General features: G+C 47.4%; 1 protein-coding gene across 1 annotated transcript in view; it reads left to right on the top strand.

Moving 5' to 3' along the window:
- LOC146177673 (uncharacterized) overlaps positions 1–21,367 on the top strand; it is a 126,661-nt gene that overhangs the window by 84,916 nt on the left and 20,378 nt on the right. The gene's annotated exons all lie outside the window — the stretch shown is intronic.

The following is a 21,367-nucleotide window of genomic DNA, read 5'->3' as shown; positions in this document are numbered from 1 at the left end:
TCTTCGTGCAGCCCCGGGAGCCCCCCATCTTCCAAGGACTGTCCACTGAAGATGTGGATGACAAGATGGACATCTTCGACCGTGTGGTAGAATTCAACGGCTGGAACGGCGCTGCCAAATTCAGGCGTCTACTTCGCTCTTCAAGGACATGCCCGAGCTTGGTTCCAAAAATCCCGAGACTTCTTTGAAGGACTGGGAGATTTTCAAGAAAGAGGTTATGACCGCCTTTGCAAGTGTCGTCCGAAATAAAAGGGCCCAGGCCCTCCTTCAATCAAGACTTCAACTCCCTAACGAGCCTATCTAGCTTACGTTAAGGAGATGAAGCGCCTCTTTCGCCGCGCCGACACTAACTTGACCGAAGGGGAGAAAGTGATTTTTAATGCGAGGCATTAAACAGACTCTTTTTGCAGGGCTTGTCACAAATCCGCCACTAACAGTGGCGGAATTTGAAACTGAAGCGTCGACGATCGACAGGACGATGGACACCAGAATGCGCCACTAGGATCGAACCGCTCCAACCGGTCTACGCAAGCCCCTACGGCAGCGTATCTGTGAGCGGAGAGCGCCTTCGGCACATCTTCCGGGAGATTGTGTGAGAGGAGCTCACTTGATTGCTTAAACAATTATTTCTTACAGTGTACACCTGTTAGTATTTAGTGTGCGAGCTCAAAGCCCCTGCAAATGCGCCGATTCGCCGATTACGACTGCTCCAACAGCGTTCTTGTTAACATAGCTTTTTTATATAAAGAATGTATGCTGCTCATTCGCACGGTATAAAATGCAAGCTGAGCTAGCAATACCAAATATATTCTCTTCTTTTCACACCAATTTCACTTTTATTTGTTTACAAATAACATCAGCGCTGCGAGAAGCGCCGATGATGCTACTTCTCCTGACTGCACAGGTTACCCACAAGCGGCGCAGATAGCTGCCGGCAGCAACTCGATCAGTATTCCTCGCCAGGGTCACGTCGACGCTTCCCACTCAATGTGCACGCCTTTTGAGATGTAAGCAGTCGTCGATTTTGGGTCAGAAGAGTGGAGAGTTGGAAGTTGGTTTACTATCATGTTGGAAACAATGCTATCACAGGACGGAGCGAGAACACAAAACTTGCGTTGCAATTCAGCGCCTATGTTGTGTTCTCGCTTCATCCTGTGTTAGCGCTGTTCCCCCTTTCATCGATTTGCGTTCACTATTGCTAGAACTACACACGATGGCAGATGAAGCCAGTAAAGGTTCTGAATGCGCGCGCGCTCTGTAACCGCCGAAATAGCAGGTCCGAACCCCATGGCTTCGCGATAGGCCTACTCGTCGCGGTGTGGGCAAGCAGTTCGGCGCCGTCAAACGACCTGTGGTGAAGCTGCCCAGGGATAAGTGTGGCCTTGGCATCCCGGACCTGGGCATCGTAGCCTCGACATAGCACGTCAGGTGGACCCAAGTGGCACTGAGCTCGGACATGCCTCTGAATCGAAGCCTGACTTCATATTTTTGAGCCCTCGTCTCCACTTCTGCTCAGAGCACGTATTCTCATTGCGTGCCACGGTCGCCCATTTATGCATAGGCAGCCACCTGCCTTGAGCATCCCCTGAAGGCGGAGGCGGACATCGATGTCATTCGGTTCCCCTCAAGAAATTGGTTAGGCTCCTCACTCTAAGTCTTCCTCCACACCTCAGCCAGTATGACCTTGTTAATGTTAAGCCCAGCTGGCGGTACATAGCGGCGGACGTTTTGGAAGCAAGCAGATCGTCCTTTGTATCGCTTTCCTAGGAGAGTCGTCCCCATTAAGGCACCGGCGTTCACACGCGCCAGCTTGCGATCAACTTGTTTGTGTTGTGGCGGTAGAGAGCACAGTGTGTACATGTTTTCGCAGTGTCTTCTTCGTGAAGCGCTTCTCCGTCATTTTGTTGACATATTCCAGCTTTTGGGTATACCGTATCAGGTAGCACAAAGTGGGCTATGAAGGGTGGGCCCCGGTGGGTCCGATGTAGGCAATGCAGGACAGCCTTGGTTGGCTCAATGTGGGTGCTGCAAGAGGGGTCGACGTAGGCCCGAAGCGGGCTGTCGACAAAGCCCCAATGGGCCCCACTAGGGGCCGATGCAGGCTGCCCTTGCGGGGCTGCCCACATTTTCCCCGCATTGCCAAAAGGGCACATCCCGCCAACTCCCCGCGATGGTCCTACTTTAAACCGATTTGGGCAGCCGCTTTGGAGGAACATTTTTTTTTATTTCAGTAAGCCCATCAGAAAATGACATAGGCCCAATGCGGGTTCTATAGCGCTAGCCGCAGCCCACATTATTCTCATAGGGGTCCGACGCAGGAAATTGATGGAAAGCCCTATTCCAAGTTTTCCCAATCAATATTTATGCACATAATTAATTAATTATTTTATACATATCTGTACTTTCTAAACAGCCACAATATTAAACTTTACAATAATTCATAGCATTCATCTAGCCGAAATGACTTCATGTACATCTTGTTCAGGCTATGGAGATGTGTGTTCTGAACACCAATATTGTGCTGGGAGTTGCAGGTTGTCCAAAGCAACCACATAAGAGGCAACAGTTAGCAATCAGTTTGTTTTAGTATTTGTAGCGCAATTTGCATGAGCGCGAGAACTAAAGCCACGTAAATTTCTAATCGACTAAACATGGCAACAACTGTTATACAAATCATCTATAATAGCAATTTAGGGCAACATCTAATGCAAATAAAGGTTGGAAACAATGATTACGCAATTGCACGCACGCCTTCTAGCCCCATTACGGCAGATGTGGGACCTACAGCGGTTTTGTGTGGGCAGCCCCAATTGGGCTTGGTGTTGGTTTTGAACCTAAAGCCCACTTGCTGTTGCACGTGCCTTCAAAGTCCCCACAAAGGACCGATTTTGGTACCATGCGGGCACGCCCGCCTTCCAGCCCCATTACATCCTATGTGGGACCTAAAGCGGTTTAGCTAAGGCTGCCTCATTTGGGCTTCACGAGGGCTTGCCCAAATTGAGCCCTTATTCATATTTCACCTGCCCTCACGTAACTTACAAGGGGCCGATTGGGGCAGCATGCGGGTATGTCCGTTTTCTTGCCCCACTACGGCCGATGTTGGTCCCACAAAGATTTAATGGGGGCGGCCTCATTTCGGATCTATGAGGGCTTTCCCATAGCAGCCCACATTTAGGTTGGATTGCCCTCAAATATCCGGCAAGGGACCCTTGTGGTCTGGATGCAGGATTGTGCTCTGCATTAGCCCAAGAAACGCCGCTATTGGAGCCATACAGGAGGAGTAGGGGCAAGCCCAAATGGGGCTTGCCCACTTTTGCCCCATCGGGGACCGATGCAGGTTTTATGATGGTTGCCCCAGCCCCACTTGCCTACATCGGACCTACTGGGGCCCCACATTCTGTGCTACCTGGGATATAGGATACATGAATTCGTTGCCAAGCGAAACCACTAACAATTTCGTCCTCCTACTCTTTGAGTGCATTCGACATAGTATAAACCTCGGCGGTGATGCAGCAATTGCGAAATCAGGGTGTAGACGAGCCGTAGGTGAAAGTGCTGGAAGATATATATGGTGGCTGCACAGCAACCATAGTTTTGCATATAGAAGGTAACAAAATAGCTATAAAGAAAGATGTCAGGCAAGGAGGCACGATCTCCCCAGTACTGTTCACAGCTTGCATAGAGAAGTATTCAGAGACTTTCAATGAGAGCAGTTAGGGATAATGGTAGATGGAGAATACCTCAGTAATCTGCGATTTGCTGATGACATTGCCTTGCTAAGCAACTCGGGGATGAACTGCAAATAATGATTGATGACCTAGACAGGAAAAGTAGAAAGGTAGGCTTGAAAATCAATATGCAGAAGACTAAGATTAAACAGCCTCGCGAAGGAACAGCAGTCTACTTTAGTTAGCGAAGCACTGGAAGTAGTAGGCGAATATGTCTACTTAGGACAGGTAGTAACCGCAGATCCGGACCGTGAAAAGGAAATAACAAGGAGAATAAGATTGGTATGGAGCACATTTGGCAAGCACTCGCAGATTATGACTAGCAGCTTACCGGTATCGCTAAAGAGGAAACTATATAATAGTTTCATCTTACCTGTACTCACCTATGTGGCTGAAACAGCTGGCGGAGCCCAATTACAGTGGCTCGCTTGTATCAACGGACATCTCGTGGCCAAAAATGAAACTAAAAATCAGCCGCGGCCAATAGATATTTATTCGTTCTTGCGCTTTTTCTACTAGTGGCAGTTTGGTTTCGCATTCCCCCGGCTCATTAGCTTTCCTCGTAATTCATATCAGCTTACGAGATATGTCACTGTTGTCGCTCAAGCAAAGTTTAATGTTTCTTTTTTCCCTTTCGATGCAGTCAGCGTTCACTATAACTTCTGATGCGCAGTCCTGCGTTTAGAAGTGGAATTTGTGCATTGGTTCCTTTTTTTCTCAGTTTCTTGTTTTTTATCTTGTAGTAGCGATACTTTTTTTGGCGTTTGTAAGTTTTCGCTGACTTCCGGGGGATGACATCTGAATGCGTATACGGGCTCAAAAGATCCACAAGATTGTTTCTTCCTCCGTACTACCGATGTCAGTGCGCATTGCCATGGTACCTCATACAGCACATCAATCTTGTACAGTCTGACGGCAGCAAGGCTGCACAAAACTGCACAAGGCTCCACAAGGCCGCACAAGGTGTCACAATACTGCGTATATGTACAGCGTGGTGGCTTAGTAACAGAGAGAACAAAATAACACGCGTTCTCTCTTAATAAGCAGCCACAGTGTCGTCCAAGTAACACAAACAGGTTCTCCATTTTAGGCCACGCAGTACAGTGTCGATCATTCTTTCAAATGTCGCTGATGCGTTACAAAGTCCGAAAGGCATAACATTAAATTCATAAAGGCCATTGGGTGCTGGGAAAGCGCGTTTTTCTTTGTCGTCCTCGTGCATAGGTATTTGCCAATAACCTGAGCGGAGGTCCAAGGTCGAGAAATATTCGGAGCCTTGGAGAGAGTCAAGGGCGCATTCAATTCGCGGCATCGGATATACATCTTTGCGGGTAATTTTGTTGAGTGCGCGGTAATCAACACAAAAGCGTAGCGAGCCGTCCTTTTTTTTAACTAGCACTACTGAGGAGAACCTTGGGCTTGTTGAGGGACGAATTATATTGCGATAGAGCATGTCATTTACATTTTCTTCAATTACTTTTCGTTCAGAGAGGGAAACCCGAAAAGGCCGTCGGCGAACGATAGAGTTACCTTCAGTAATGATGCAATGGTGCGCAACACTAGTCCGTCCCAGTGGTGTGGAAGTGGCATCAAAAATGGTTTGCTGCTGTCGTAGCAATGTCAGCAGTTATTGGCGTTGGTTCGGCGTGAGTTTAGGGTCAATAGTCTGCGAGAACAGACAGAGAGTCGTCTGACGGAACACGTTGCTGAGGCGGAGGGGCGGTGAACACCATCAAGGAAAAAGGTTGAACATCCACCATGCAATGTAGAGAAGTTCTATTTGGGAAAACGAGGGATTCACGTGAAGTGTTAGTGGCCATACTGTCACTGAGCCGTTGTGGAACCGGACAAAACTTGACGGGAAGGCGATGCCGCGTGTAAGATGACTATATGATGGTGATATGAGTACGTCCCCGTCAGCATTGTGGCCAGAAACAACAGTAAGCAGTTTTTCGCACTGAGGAGGCAAAACAGTATCAGCGGCGGCAACGAGGGGATGATGTCGTCCAGAAAAGTCAGATGAAAAATCGCTGTCTGTCATATGGATAACACGGCCACGACAAGAAATTAACGCTGAAGCGGTTGACAAAAAATCCCATCGAAAAATCATTAGATGCGCACAAGGTGAGAGCACAGCAAACTGCACATGATGGCGGATGCCGTCGATAACAACTCGTACGGTGAACTTCGCTGAAGGGCGCAAAGAGACGTCATTGGCTCCACGGAGTTCAGGCCCATCATATGATGTTGTCACTCTTCGCAAATGGTAGCACAAATCAGCGTGAATAACAGAAATTGCAGCCTCTGTATCAATCAAAGCTACGACCGGTAAACCTTCAGAGATAACAGCAATCACGTTATACGGGCGATCAGGAGGACTTTTAGTAAGTTCGCAGAGTGCAGTTTGACCTCCGGAAACTGCAACATTTAGTTTTCCGGATGGCGGACAGGGAGAGCGGTTGCGGGGCGGAGAGGGGAAACTGAGCGGCGGTATGGGGATGTGGACCGGCGTCGGGATACATGGTTCTCACGAGGCTCAGAGGAAGATACTGGAGGTGGAGAGGATCGCGGTGGGCTTGGAATAGACCGGCGTTGATAATACGAGGTTGAAGGCACGTCACTTTCCAAGGTGTCGTAACCACGGCGCTCGTTCTGAAGGCGGCGACGACAGAAGCGGGATATATGTCCTCGAATACCACAGTAATAGCAGACTGGTCGGGAGGGACGCCAAGGTGCGTAATAGGGTGGTGTAGGTTGGGCCATCGCCATTGCATTGACGTGATTGTAGGTTGGTGCCGGTCGGGGCGGGGGAACCAAAATGCAGAGACGTGCGCGTAGGTCGGCGCTGGGCGGATTGCAGAAGGTTCGGATGCCATAGGGTGGCTGACGGTTGCTAACTCTTCTTTAATCATCTTGCTGGGAACGACGTCATTAGAAGGTGCGGAAGAATGATCGCACCCATGTCGACAGAAAGGATTGAGGGCTTGGAGCTCCTCGCGGATGATTGATTGAATCATTGCCCGCAGATCGAGGTAAGCAGAGGTCGGACCAGTTGCGAAGCCGGGCTGTAATCGAGAGGACTGCAGCTGGTCGAGGCGTTGACAGGTCGTAATAATTGAATCAACACTTGAAGGATTCTGGGCAACTAAGGTGTGATAAGCCATAGAATTGATCCCTTTTAATACGTGGTGCACACGTTCAGGTTCTGTCATGGTGGGACTAATGCGCCGACAAAGTGCAAGAACGGCCTCTATGTAAGACGCATATGATTCATCGGGACCTTGAAGGCGGGACGCGAGCTTGTTTCTCGCGATCTCAGTCCGAACTGCCGGGTCGGCGAAGTACTGTCGGAACTGCTGTTTGAAGGTTGTGTGGGGTTCGCGACTAATGAACCAGTTTCTGACGACCTCAATGAGATAGAGCGAAACGTTGAGGAGTTTTAAAGCATCGTCCCACCGGTTATAGGCACTGCAGCTTTCATATGTGTCGGGCCAGTCATCCACGCCTTCGTCGCGACGACCAGCGAACAGCGGCGGGTCGCGTTGACGTGTGGGCAGAGTTGGAGGCGTTGGTGCAGCCGAGGTAGAGGGCCCGGCCGGGTCGGGATTGCTCTCGGTGGACATTATTATGGTGGCAGTTGCCAAACGGCGACCGGAACGTAACTCCAGCGAGAGGCAGGGCCCAAGGCAGCAAGGGGATCGAATTTGACATTCACCACTTGTGAAAGAAGGCTAGGTCGAGACGGCAAGGCCAGCGATGCCTTGTCTAGCGTTTTAATCCGATGACAAAACCCAGGCGCGTGCCGGAGCCGGTGCCGCGGGACGATGATGATGGTATGTACAAATGAAAGAGTAAGATCATGGCATGCACAAATTAAAGAACATCCATGGAAGGCTCACAATATATAGAACACGTGAATACGCCCGCCGTGAGGCGGGTCTATTTATTAAGCAAAGTACTGGAAAGGAAGCGCTGGCTAGTCGGCGCACGTCTCGTAAAAGGATGTGAAACCTTTTTTGGACAGGCGTTTGGAGCTCACAGTCCATCAAGGGAGTTTGATGTATTGTATGAGAGTATTCGTGCCCACAAAACACTGGGACGTTTTGTTTGAGGAGCTGCATCAGGGTCACCCAGTACCGTGAGCAACAAAAAACTCGCGAGAAGCTATGTCCGGTGGCCGGTAATCGACACTGACCTGGAAAAATACGTAAAGAGATGCCAAGAATGTCAGCAGCAACGCAACGAACCAGCGGCAGCTCCGCTTCATCTTTGGTCTTTGCCGACGTCTGCCTGACGAAGAGCCCACTTGGATTTCGCTGGACTCATGAAAACTAGAATGTTCTTTGTTGTTGTTGACGCACACTCAAAATGGCTGGAAGTCTACTTTATGGAGAAGACTACGGCCTAACACACAACCCAGTGTCTTCAAGACCTATTCCCTCGTTTCGGCGTACCCGAGACCACCGTTACCGACAACGGTCCAGTATTTTGTTTTCTGAAGACTTCAAGAGCTTTGTCAAAGGCTTCGGGGTGATCATATTGTGAGTGCAGGGTACCACCAAAGCACTAATTGGCCTTGCAGAGAGATTTGTACAATCAATGAAATCTGTGTTACGGAAAGGATGACCAGACGGCTCTCTGCAAGACACCTTAGAGTCGTTCTTGATGACATACCGCAACTCGCCACTTGCGACCACAGCAGAAACGCCAGCAAATCTTTGCTTAGGTAGGACTTCGAACAAGACTCGACGCAGTCAAGCCCTTTTCAACATCCACGATGAGGTCTTCGTGCGTAACTACACAGGTCCTGGTAAATGGTTCCCTGGTACGATTTTCAAGCAGTCTGGTCATATTTCATTCAAGGTTCGAGTTGTTACGAATCACGGTGTATTCATCTGGCGCCCTCATCAGGACCAACTCCTTCACAGCATCGAGGTCCCAAAGCAGAGTAGGATGACTGGCTTTGCGCCTGATTTCAGGGATCCTGAAAGCGACACCGTGCCGCCTCTAGCTCCGACCCCTGCGGTAATAAGCGACCCTCCAAAGGAGTGCCACTACCGACTGCGGGACTGGCGACCTTGGGATAGATATCAGCCATAGTGTCATTCCATTGTACAAAGTGGCAAAGGACGTTGCGTTTAGAGGAAGCAGATGTGTGCGCGCGACCTGAAGCACACGTATCGCTATCGCGTACTGCAAGAGCATGCGCTCTGTTCGGCTGCCGCTTATCTCATGGTCCCTGCTGGCTATAAAAGTCACTAGCGTGGACCCTTCAACCAAAGAATGTAACCAAGTTGCGGCCTACCAAGTAGCAAGAACAAGCGCTCTTTGTTATTTCGTCTACACCACCCATTTCTTCGATACCGAGACATGACGCATGGTAGTCTTTTTAAGCTGCGTGGTAGATTTTTGCGCACTCGGTAAACGGAATGCTATACTGCTCGCAAAGAACCCTATTCCGATCTCAACCTAGTTGAAAAGGAAATGACAGGGCCGCGTCAAAAATACGGTAAATTATTCTGTAGATCTGTCTAAACTTCAGACTTTTTTAGTGTTGTGTATAGTACTTTTCTGTAGTATGCAGTTATGTAATAGTACTTTTGTGTTTTAAGAACAAAAAGTTCTGATGTTAACTACCGATATTTATGTGGTCCCAACAGGTTTGCTGTCAAAACCGCACAGAAATTCTTTTATAACAATATAACTTTTCTGTAGTTTAGTTTTTTGACTGCGAAACAGCATTCACTTCATGTAATTAGTAATCACAGAAGATGTGGCACTACATGTTGAGGTTAGAAATTAGGGGAAAGTGAAACCTCGGTATCGTTTACCAGTATCGCTCAAGAGTAAACTATATAACAATTGCTTCTTACCTGTACTCATCTATGCAGCTAAACTGTGTATGCTAATGAAAAGGGTTCTACTTAAGTTGAAGACACTGCACAGAGTTATGGAACGAAAAATGTGTAACGTTAGAGATAGGAAGCGTGAGTGTAGGTCACAAAAGTAACTCGAGTTGAGGACATTCTAGTGGAAATTAAGAAGAAGAAATGGGCATGGGCAGGTCATGCAGTGCGAAGAGAGGATAACCGATGGTCGTTTAGGGTAACAAACTGGATTCCAAGGAAAGGAAAGCGTAGCAAGGGGCGGCAGAAAGTTAGGTGGGCGGATGAGCTTAAGAAGTTCGCAGGGGTCAAGTGAATGCAGCTAGTGCAGAACCGGGTTAATTGGAGAAATATGGGAGAGGCCTTCGCCCTGCAGTGTGTATAGTCAGGCTGATGGTGATGAAAGCTTGGCTAAGATCTCTAACTGCGAGTGATTCACATGTTTTCAGGTCCGAACCTGCTTTCGTGGTCAATCTTAAGTATTCAGCATTTTTAGAGATTAAAATCTACTCCGGGCTAGATAGGAAGTGTCAGAGAAGGCATGGTACTCATGGTTATTAGTTCTTAGAGTGCATACTTATTAGGATACAATCGTAAGGTACCACACGAAAACCTCAAGGAAAAGCTTGTTCTGAAGCCGCACAAGCGTGCCTTGAATGCCATATATATAGTTCGCAACGCGTGTGGTTCACAAATAAAAGCTCGTGGGTTTGCATCCAGCCTACGACTTCAAATTTTTCAGTAACTAAAGTTACATAATTTTATATATGCGGTGCGGCGACATGACATCTGATTTCATTTTGCAGTCACATTTATTCGACAAATTCACATCTCACATGGGCGTTGTGGAGTGTGTGAAGCACACACTGCAGTTTGCGATTGTCGCACCAGGACACGTGGCTGTGGCATCATGAACGAGTTGACCGCTAACGTGGCAGCTTGGGCATGTTGGTTTCGCGTGACAGTAATGAACCATGCACTAACGGACGAGGACACGGGGAAAGCGTTGACGAGACACACGAGCGCTCTTGTGCCACGTGGTTACTTTCCTTGCGTGCTCGTTCTTTAGTACGCAGTACTTTCTTGCCCTGTTGACCAATCGGGATTAATTCTCCACAGCGAATGATGCCGACGACTGCAACATGGGACTCTTGCGCTACCGCATATTGAGCGGTCACGTCGATATCTGGGATGCCAGATTGATATTCATAATCCATAGACACCACGCCTGATGAGGCCAAATGTTCTCTTACTTTTTAATGCCAAAGCATATACTTGTTCGGTTGCGAGAAAAGGTGGTGGGTGTGTGCTCGCCAGATGCTCCTAAAACTCCCAGGGATGGCAAGAACAGGGTGGCGCGATGAAGCGGCCGTATCACACACACACACCGAACCTTAACAATGCATCCCTTCATGCACCCAGACCCATCCGCGGTCAATGCCACCGCTACTTCAGACATGGCTATATATGTTGTTCGTCGATAGTCCTTCAGCATACCTTTCCAAATCCTCCTCAAACCGGAACAGGAAGAACTGGAAGTCGCCGTTAGGAAAGCATATAAATCTACACTTGGGCTCCCGACTAACAACTTTAATGGCGAACGGTTCAGAGCAGGCGTACACAACACTCTACAGGAACATATTGAAGCGCTACTGGCCAAATAAAAAATCAGGCTGATGAAATCCACTCCAGGCTGCAGGAATCTAGAAAAGGAGCTGAAATGTGGCGAAAACCTGTTCAAAGAAGCCAAACTCACACATAGTGAGAATAAGTTCAAGATCGAAGTGATCTCTTCCCGAAGAATATGCACCCGCAAATGCACTCAACAGCAAGAATGGTCGGTTGACGTGTACTGTACGCTTGCAACGACATACAACGACCAGAAGCGAGCAGTGGACTGTGTTGAGCAGTCTCCAAGATGTTTCGAGCGCCTCAAACTGGAACGCAGACATTCCGACAGCTTACAGCAGCAAGTGCCCCGCACGGCGGGCAATACGCAGCCCTCTACCGTGCTATATGATCTTATCAACAGAATACGACAGTGCCAAACATAAGGAATTTGACGATGGAGCATTTGGGAAAGCTTGTTGTCCAGCTCAAACCCTGCAGACCTGCGTTTCGAGACTGTCGGGCAGAGATGCGAAGGCTAACCTTCACCGTCTTTAATCGGCCCTAATTCAGGGTTCCTCCCACACAAACGCTGCAGTTCTAATCAATAAAGAGTTTCGCTCCTTAATTCTAAGGTGAAAATATATTCTTGGCCTTTGGCTCTCTCTCTACACGAAGCTGCATTCCTTCGTGCGGACGTTTGTGCGTGGGAAGTATACGGCTCCCTTAATCCAATGGACAGCACGATTCCAGCCTACCTTCTAGGTTGCAGCACAATTCCACTTTTAAGTGGAATTGTGCTGCTACCTAGAAGGTAGGCTGGAATCGTGCTGTCCGTTGGATTAAGGGAGCCGTATACTTCCCACGCACAAGCGTCCGCACGAAGGAATGCGGCTTCGTGTAGAGAGAGTACACATCTGCCCAGACTACTGTGTTGTGTTAACTCTGTAGCCGAATTTGTGGTCTGTAAACAGATTGAACCGCAACTGTGTCACGCACTCGAATCCTGCGTATGTGTCCGTGAATCATGTGTGTTAGGTCCTTTGCAACGACCGACAGTTACCATTCCACCGATGACGCACCGCCAAAGCGGAATTTGCATCACCCTCCCTGACTTACCTCTGTGAGGGCTGAAACGACGTCACACTTTAGGAAACTGGTGATTGAAAACTGCTTCATGTTTGTAACGCATATGCATTTTAATTAAACTTGTGCAGAGAACGCAGGTAAAGGCCGATCCAATATAAACAAGAACTAACCCTGTCCTCCGCATTATTCGCGGAAGAATCACTGCGTACAATAGTTGCAGCACAATCGAGAGTAGCAAATGCGTTAATGATTACTATCGGTAACAAGGCAATGCAGTAAACAAACATATACCCCCATTTTTTATTATTATGAACAGCGTGAACAGGAAGACACAGGAAAAGATAAAAGGCCTCAAAAATATTGGCAAGAGGTATGGTGTTGAAGTTGCATTTACCGCCCCGCTATATATGAATAGGGTTTGCCCGGCTATTCAAAGGGAAACAGAATCGATGAAGCAAGAATGTGGGGTGAAACAGAGACCCATTTGTCAGATGCAAGACTGTTGTTGTGTAGTACAGGTTTCCACTCTCTTGTGGAGCCTGTTATATAGGACAAACAGGGCGCTGTATTAACAAGACACTACTGGAACACCAAAACAACTTGGAAAGTGGTGAGGACAAAACAATTCTGGTATCACATTGCCATTCCTTTGGGACAATGAAGAAGGAGAAGTGTACTCCCCTATTTGGCCAGGTTAGAATTTTGTACCGCCACAAAGAAAAGTTGACGAGAGAACTAGTTGAAGTATTTTATTTCTAGGGACATTAAGTGCGTCAGCAAGACTTCTCTTGCTCTTTGAAGCAAAGTTATTTCTTTTTTGAGTGACTTTTTGTGTAGCAGGTGAACCCAGGGGTGTTTTACGCGAAGGCTTCGTTTTCGTCATATTTGTTTTTGTCTGGGCCTTGGGGTAAAGGCTTAGGCTGAGCTGTGAGTCAGCGCTTGTCCTGTGGCTTCCTTTTATCTTGTCCTGTGTCTTCCTGTTCGCGCTGTTTATATTGTTACGGCGGTAGTTACGGGGAGTAACAATGGATGTTTACCAACTCACCCAATACAGTATCTTAGTAAGGAGATACCCCAAATGCTAACAAACGTCAAAATAGATTGCCTTACATTTGTCCTCCGCTTCCCTCTGACGCGAAATAGCGATGGTCTGGTTCATAAGCATGTAGTATACACATATGCCACATGGGCCGCCGGGTCCTCTTCGATGGGTTGCATTTCCGTACAACTTTTAGCTCATTCATGACAGTCGGAACTCCTATGGCGGCCTCCTTGGCAAAGGGAAGACAGCCAGGTCTTTGCCAAAAATAACCAGGCAGCGGGCTCCGCTTCTCAGTCGGGTAGTAGAGTATTCCTACCACTTCTGAAGCTGCAAATATATCCAAAGTAAAGACAAGCTCCTGTTGGTTTTACAATACAAGCAAGAAGCAAAACGTGCAGCCTGGTTACTTTTGGCAAAGACGGTACATACAGCCGGCCTCTTTATCTTGCCGCCCAGAGTCGAGTGCCATGCGACCAAAGCGCGGGCCAGCTTCTACTAGTCCTTAGTTGGTTTGGTTTGGTTTAGGAGTTTAACGTCCCAAAGTGACTCAGGCTGGAAGACGCACCGTAGTGGAAGGTTCCGGAAATTTCGGCCACCTGGTGTTCTTTAAGGGGTACTGACATCGCACAGCACACGGGCGCCATGCTTTTCGCCTCCATTGAAAAGCGGCCGCCGCGCCATAGATTCAATCCCGAATTCTCGGGCACTGACTTCGAGCGCCCTAACCACTGTAGCACAACGGCAGGACGGTAGTTAATGGTACTGACAATCAGTCTTTCCAGGTCGGTTTCAAGAAGACACGAATATGTCAGTTGATGTGCTTCTTTCCATATATACATTCAGATTTCAGCAGCCGTATGTCTTACCAGCACTGGCGCTTTACGAGCAATACACACAGTCGAAAACACACATAGAGTGGTACCGCGTTTTCCTATTTTACCAAGAAGAATCAAACTGGTTTTAGTCGAAATTTGCGAAGACTGCAGGAAACATTGGTAAAGACACTTGAGGAGACATTTGTTAAGGCGATATCATATCGCGAGCCGGGGTCTCCGGCGCAGATATAAATTCGGTATTATGCTTACCCTTTTCTTCATTGGTGCCTCTAACGATTCAGTGTACAAAGTACAATGCAAAAATAGCATAAGTGTATGGACTGCTGATGTGTCGTAGGCCACACCACGCATGCGTAGCGTCTCGTGATGTCAAGCACACCAGAGGCATCATGGAAAGCTGATATGATATTATATGAGAATGCATTGAGAAGTTGGAGTCCTATTGGTTTACTGTGTGTTGCTCGCAATACAGTTTGTGTCTCGCTAGCGCGGGAATTTCAAACACCGCACATTGAAATGAAGTTGTAGAGTTGGGGGGAGGGTCCAAATGGAACCCAATTTGGTGAGGCGGTTCCTCTAATAGGTGTATTTCAAAAAATGACAGTAATTCAATAAAATAAATGTACTGCTACTGGGTTTCAAACCCAGGCCATCTGCAGGCCAAGTGGGCACGCAACATCTAGGCCCCGAACTTGCTTTTTTATTTATTGCTTGCTTAGACAACAGCACGCATAAACAAATCTATATGTACATTGCATCAGCGCCACACAAAAGGACACTGACATATTTAAATTTCTTCAGGCGTGTCAAATCGTCAATAATGCTCACCCACTCAGACGGTTATCGGCGTTTCGGGCTCGATATACTTACCTAATAAACGAAACACTTTCAATTAAGTTATCACGAGTCGGACCTACATGAACATCTGCGTGTGAACCTCCATTTTTGTCTTCAACAAACCTTGAAGGCCCAGGGCTATAGACATATCAAACGGCACACCTTCATCACTTCCAATCGGGAGGTACCAAATTTCATATGGGGTTACGTGAATTTCGTTTCTGAGAGAGAAATTACCTTCTTGAATCATTGGCACTAATTAATATTACCCGTTTATTTCACGAACGCATTAGCTAAAATTGTATAATCAGCAAGTTTTTGTAAAACTATGCTCTTATTGTTAGGTTTTGTTATATTAATGTGTATAACCCCTGCCCTTTGTAATGCCGAATGGCCCTGATGTTATTTTAAACAAACAGATAAATAAGTCTAGTCTACCTGGGTCTCTTCGAAGTGGGCCGATGTCACAGAGTACATGGGTGCCTGTTACCTTTTTCCCGAACCTGAATGCGGCCGCCACTTTCGACATTGTACCCATGGCCTTGAGATTAGTCGTCAAACTTCAAAACCACTGAACCATCACGGCAAGTGAATCAAGAAAAATTAGGAGGACGCTTAAGGTTCGCTTAAGAGCAGACGTGATAGCAATTTAATGCCGCTTTTTCATTCCGCTTTCTCTATCATTGAGAGCTTGGCACAGAGTTCGGCTATAGTGAACTAGTAGGGCCATTTGTTTAACCTACACCGGCTACACCGTTGCAGCAAAAATTCATTGTAGGTATAGAAGATTTCCTACACTGGTGTAGCTGGTGTAGGTTAAAGAAATGGCCCTAGTAAGTTAACTGCAATTCGGCGAATTGTAAACGTCTATATATGGTCTCATTTTTGGGAGAGAAATTCAGAGTATATCTATCTAACTTCTTGGTGCACACCTACACGTACAATTAACGACATATGATTGGCAGTACTAAGTCGGCGTTTGAATCCCTATCGGAATGTAGCCTCCAACCTGACTAGTTCATGGATGTTAAATTTGAAGATAAATAGCATACACCACCATGAAGGTTTCACAGCCAAACGGTTAGGTAAAAAAGGCGCTCTGATATCACGTGCACATTTTTTCGCCACATTCTGCTTAATTATGTGTTGTGGCAATGGCAACTCCTTTTGGACCGAATGCGCTGTATACGCTTAGGATAAAAAGTCAATTTGCGGTCATCGGGTACTCATGAGAGGAAGTACAGACAAGTACAAGTCGTGCTTAAGAGAGGAATTTTGCCAATAAATAGGTTTGCTTTGTAATAACAAAAAATAAACTATTACTTTCTTGCAATCCTTGTACTGTTTTTCTTGAAGGTTCCCACACTGAATCCATTTAACCAGAGACATGTTTCAGCAAAAGAATAAATTACGTTGATTAGAAATGCTGCAATGCACAAGAGACAAGGAAGAGGGGTAGAAAGGAGCTTATATATTTATTACGGAAATAGGAAAAACGAAGCTATAAAGTCAATACGACGCATGCCGCTTATGTTATATTCGATGTATTCGACCCATGCATCACGACGTAGAACGTTGCAATGGCCATTTTTGATGCCTCGGAATCCGCCAGTTCACCCGCGACTCATCAATGAAAGCTGAGATGGACCCGACCGGAAACCAAGTAGTGGATGCTGAGAATGAACAAGAATCAGTAAAATCAGAGTGGCGGGGTAGGAAGCGGCAGACAACGCGACCTCTTTCGCAGTAGAACTCGAATGCACAGAGCTGAAAATGAACATGAGTGTCAGACGCTTGTCACCGGGCAGTGCGAAGCATTTGTTGTCGTACGGCGTTTGTTTTGTCTTCAGACGCACCTGTGTCTTTAGTCTGAATGGATTGGTTTCGAAAACATTTATTGTCAGCAATGAGCTATTTGTGGGCACTACACTTAGATGGCCTCAAGTCCGTTGCTCCCGGCGACCTTATGAGCCCACTTAGTAGCCCGAACTTGCGTCAACGGGTCTGAGCTGGCCAGTTAGCCTCCCACCGCTCTAGAGAATGGAAAATTTTAAGCCATTCACGAGAATGGATTTTTTCTTCTTTGCCGCAGATATCTGCTTAGAAACCGCTGTCAGCTCATAGTTGCGAGCAAATAGCAAACCATGGTGCTGCAGGGTGTGGAGCGACGCAAATATTTGTTTCAGCAGCGAAATCAAATGGTTCGCACCAGCTGACATCAAGCTTGAAAACCAAAATCATTCAGAGATGAAAACAACTCTTGATGCCACGTTGACTGCATTAATGCTACAAGCAAGGACATTCATAAATAAGTGTAAATTTGACTTGAAACGAACCTGGCGGTGTGTGAAGTTTTGCCGGTAACTGGGTTGTCGATATGGTATATCCTTAGTCAAACCTCTCATACTGGCAACTAGCAAAAAACAAAATCTAGTTGCCTTCAGCGACGCCTTTAATATTACTAATAGCCTTGGCGCCAACATAAACATACGACATATTTCTATGGTTCCACACCATCACCTTGCACAAATGCCTCTGCAGAGACCACATGGTGCATTTGCAAAGATCAGAGCAACGCACCAGTCATAAATCGCAAAACAGTTCGCTCCGGCAGCAGTACCTCCGTCCCTACTGTGGTGTCTATGGCTCCCATATTGTGTGCCGTGCCATTCTGGGGATATCGAAAATATCCAATTTATCAACGCCAGCCATTCAGCAACTGACACTGTTCATGCTACACAATGACTCTTGAAGTCGACCGTACTCACATTTACAAGGATGACTCAGTAACCCCTTCTATTTCTACCTACGCCGTTGTCGTTCCTGCGAGACAGAAAAAAAAAAATTACTATCTAAATTCGCGTAAGACTACCTCTACTGAAGCAGAACTGGCTGCACTTTGTGTGGCTTTAAATATATCTCTGAAGAAACACCTCGAAAGTGGGCTACGTTATGTGATTCTAAAGCTGCCCTACAATTCCTTCAATCTGTTCTGAGCCATGGCGGCCAGGAGCAGCTTATCGTGGAGGTACGACATCTGCGTCACCAGGCATTAGACGAGGGTCACGAAATCATCTTACACTGGCTGCCAGGTCATAGTGGCAATGACGTAGCTGACGATGCTGCTCGATCGGCTAACGATACAACCAACATTGCCCAGATATACCATTTGACAAGAACCGACGCAGCGAGACACCTTCGACTGCTCGCCCGAAACTTGACTAGACAATTATGGTCTACGTCTGAAGGATGGGCATCCCACTCGTACCGCTTTGACCAATTCCTTTAACTGCATACGTATACCGTACAGCCTCCCCGCTATGATGCTACAGTGTTGTGCCGCCTGTGGCTCGGAGGGCCTTTACAAACGCCTATTTCCATCTCATCGCAATGACAGACCCTCCAACGTGTGAGCAGTGCAGGTGTGAAGAAACTTGCGCACATACTTTGTGGCTGCTCTCAGTGAGCGACAGCGTGGCTTCCTGGCTGCTACACTCCGCCGCTTAGTCTCTCGCCTCTTACAGAAGGTAAGATTCTAGGCCCTTGGACGGCACCATAATCAGAAAGGAAAGCGGTGGAGGCACTGCATAACTTTTTAAATGGCTCGGGGTTGAGTTCTAGACTTTACGTGTACGCCCTCTACCCCCTTCATACTAGATCTCGGACATGTGACAAACTTCTTTCCTTGCCTCTCTTTCTTTCCTTTTTCTCCCTGTGTTCGCGTACCCACGTGTAGGGTAGCCTACTGGGTATAGCCTAGATAACCGCCCTGCCTTTCTATTATTCTATTTCCCTATCTTCCTTTCTTGGAGCCGACAGATAACATCACGCTTGGACGATATGAAATGATGAAATGGTCATCCAGTACGTACAGTACGGTCGGGAGGTTTGAATCTGTGTATGCTTTCTCCGTGAAGAAGCATACGAACTTTGATGGGCGATGACCACGCCGTCCTCAGTCAGGAAATTCATACTGAGATTGCCGTCATATGAGCAATGTTAGAGTATGACAAATGTTAAGTACGTGGCTCCTTCAACTGCCGGTGAGAACAATACTAACACAGGACGGAGCGAGAACACAGCACAAGCGCTGTGCTGTGTTCTCTCTCCGCCCCGTGTTAGCGCTACTCCAACCATGTTCATAAACCAGCACGCCCAACCCTCCACCCTCCTTCACCTGTCACTCATGATGTACAAGTCCCATCCGGAGTAATTTGCGGGCCGATCCAAGGAGTGGTCATCTTTTTCAGAGCGGTGGCGAAATGCCCATTAAGAAACGTGTAATCGCCCACTGTGTCCGCAAATGCAATGACTTTGGTTCTGTCGAGGGGAATGCTGAAGTTGGTTATAGTACACATCGCATGAGAAGTACGGAGCGGTGTCCGGTCACAGCTGCGGCAAGGCGCAGGTTCGCTTCAATTTATGTGGTGGCAGTGGCGTTGAGTTGGCATATCAGTTTTGGGTGGCGGTCGGTCACGGTCTCAGGTGGCCACCTAGCTACGGCGTATGAGGATTGCGTGCGTAGCGCCGATGACCAAACTCCCCCTCAAAGGTTCCTCCTTTTAGTTTTCCTGGTTGGGGCTTGGAGACCTTCGCTGCGAAAAGTCATCGTGAAACCGTCGAGAACAGAAACGACGTGAGGAAGGCTACCTGCGTGTCATGCCGTGAGATTTGGTGAGATAGTCGTCGATTTCCCTGGGTCGCTGCCCAGGCTGTGGATGTGGTGCATCCAAACGACACGGAACTCTCTGCTGGCCATACGACGTACATGCAATGTCGGTGTAGGTGTCCCGGCTGGCCGCATCGATAGCAGAGTGGTCGGTAGTTTGGAGAAAAGGTGGGCAACATCATGAAGTTCCTACCTCATGAGGTCGACCTCAGCCTAACGGAGGAAGGTGAGGCTGAGGTAAACGCGGTGACAGCTCGATACTTTTTGGGTGAGGTCACGGAGTTTGGCCCCAATCTCGTGAGTTTGAGGTTGAGTGAGGTCGTGATTGTGTAAGGTCGAAATTATGAGGTTCATGCTTTTTGCATTCGCCGCAGCTTCTTCCTAAAAGCGTCTCTTCTGAGGCGAAATTCGAGCGTACCGACGCGGTGCGTATTGCGGCACACATTGGTGTGCCGCACCTCCTGGTCGTCGGTTACCCCCCTTCGGAAGACTGAACGCCGCAGCCCCTTTCAAGTTCTTGGTATTCCGCCCTAATCCACAGCCGCGCAGCCCGAGGATGCTTCCCTCTGGTCTTCTTAGAAGGACCAATGAGCTCCTCATACCCCCCCCCCCCCCTCCGCCGCTTTCGGCCTTGTTGGTGCAGATGCTTGCCGCCGCCTCAAACATCCAGCAGCGCGCAAAGCACGTAACTCACAGTGACCCGCGTTGCCTATGTCTGATGCCGAAAACAAACAAACAAAAAAGCCGAGAAAATCGCCTTTGCACGGACGGCTAGGAACAGTGCTGTTTATCTACATGCCCGTTTCCGGACACCGATGTCACGGCTGCTGCCTTACATTCGATGAAGATGATCTAACTGTGCATACATTACACGGAGACTTAACAGAAACGGATGCAGGGAAATTCTTAGATAACGTGATAGTGATCGATAAAAGAAAAATCCGAGAAAAAAAAAAACAGGAAAAACAGCCCAACAGCGCCTGAGAATTTTATCGAATGTAAGCTATCTTTCTATCATGCGATTCTTTAAATTTATATTCTTTTATTCTCCAGAATAAAAACTGTTTGGTACTGCGCTAACTGTTCCTTCTCATATATTCATAAGTAGCCCCGAACAGCTGCAGCGCCGAAGCATTGCAGTACTAGCTTTCCAGTATAGCGGTAAAAAATGCAGCAGGATGAGCTGGCATATAGGAAAGCAGCCTGCACATGTTAACCGTTGACAAGCGCGTGCTTAGAAGGAAGAGAGAAAAATTTATTTGGGGCTTGTATATGAACGCCCAATGAAAACAAAGAATGTTTTTGCTCCGCTAAGGCCCAGTGTTCATATCTCGCATCCGATTGAAACCAAGCAATGCAGGATGAAGCAGGAGGGTAAGGGTTTCGTTAACCTCATATTATCAGGTTCTCGTACATATTTTTATGAGCTAGATGTATTGAAATGGTTTCTGGTTCGACATTTTTGTGCCTAGACGGACGAAATAATGTGGCAAATTGAGCATGTCCCTTTTGTGCCACCATCTATTCAAGACGGACAAATCAATAGGACGAAAATTATCGGGGACAGATGTCGGGGTAATATATTCAGACATTCCTTTTTTTTCTAAATCAAGTGAGATATTCGTGAATCGAATTGATTGCATGCTAACACTAAGGCATGCAGTACTAAGTCG

The sequence above is a fragment of the Amblyomma maculatum genome, chromosome 10 (assembly GCF_055883805.1).
Source record: "Amblyomma maculatum isolate TAMU_Amacu chromosome 10, ASM5588380v1, whole genome shotgun sequence".
Lineage (NCBI taxonomy): Eukaryota > Metazoa > Arthropoda > Arachnida > Ixodida > Ixodidae > Amblyomma > Amblyomma maculatum.
The sequence above is the reverse complement of the archived record's forward strand: the minus strand, read 5'-3'. Positions and strand labels throughout refer to the sequence as shown.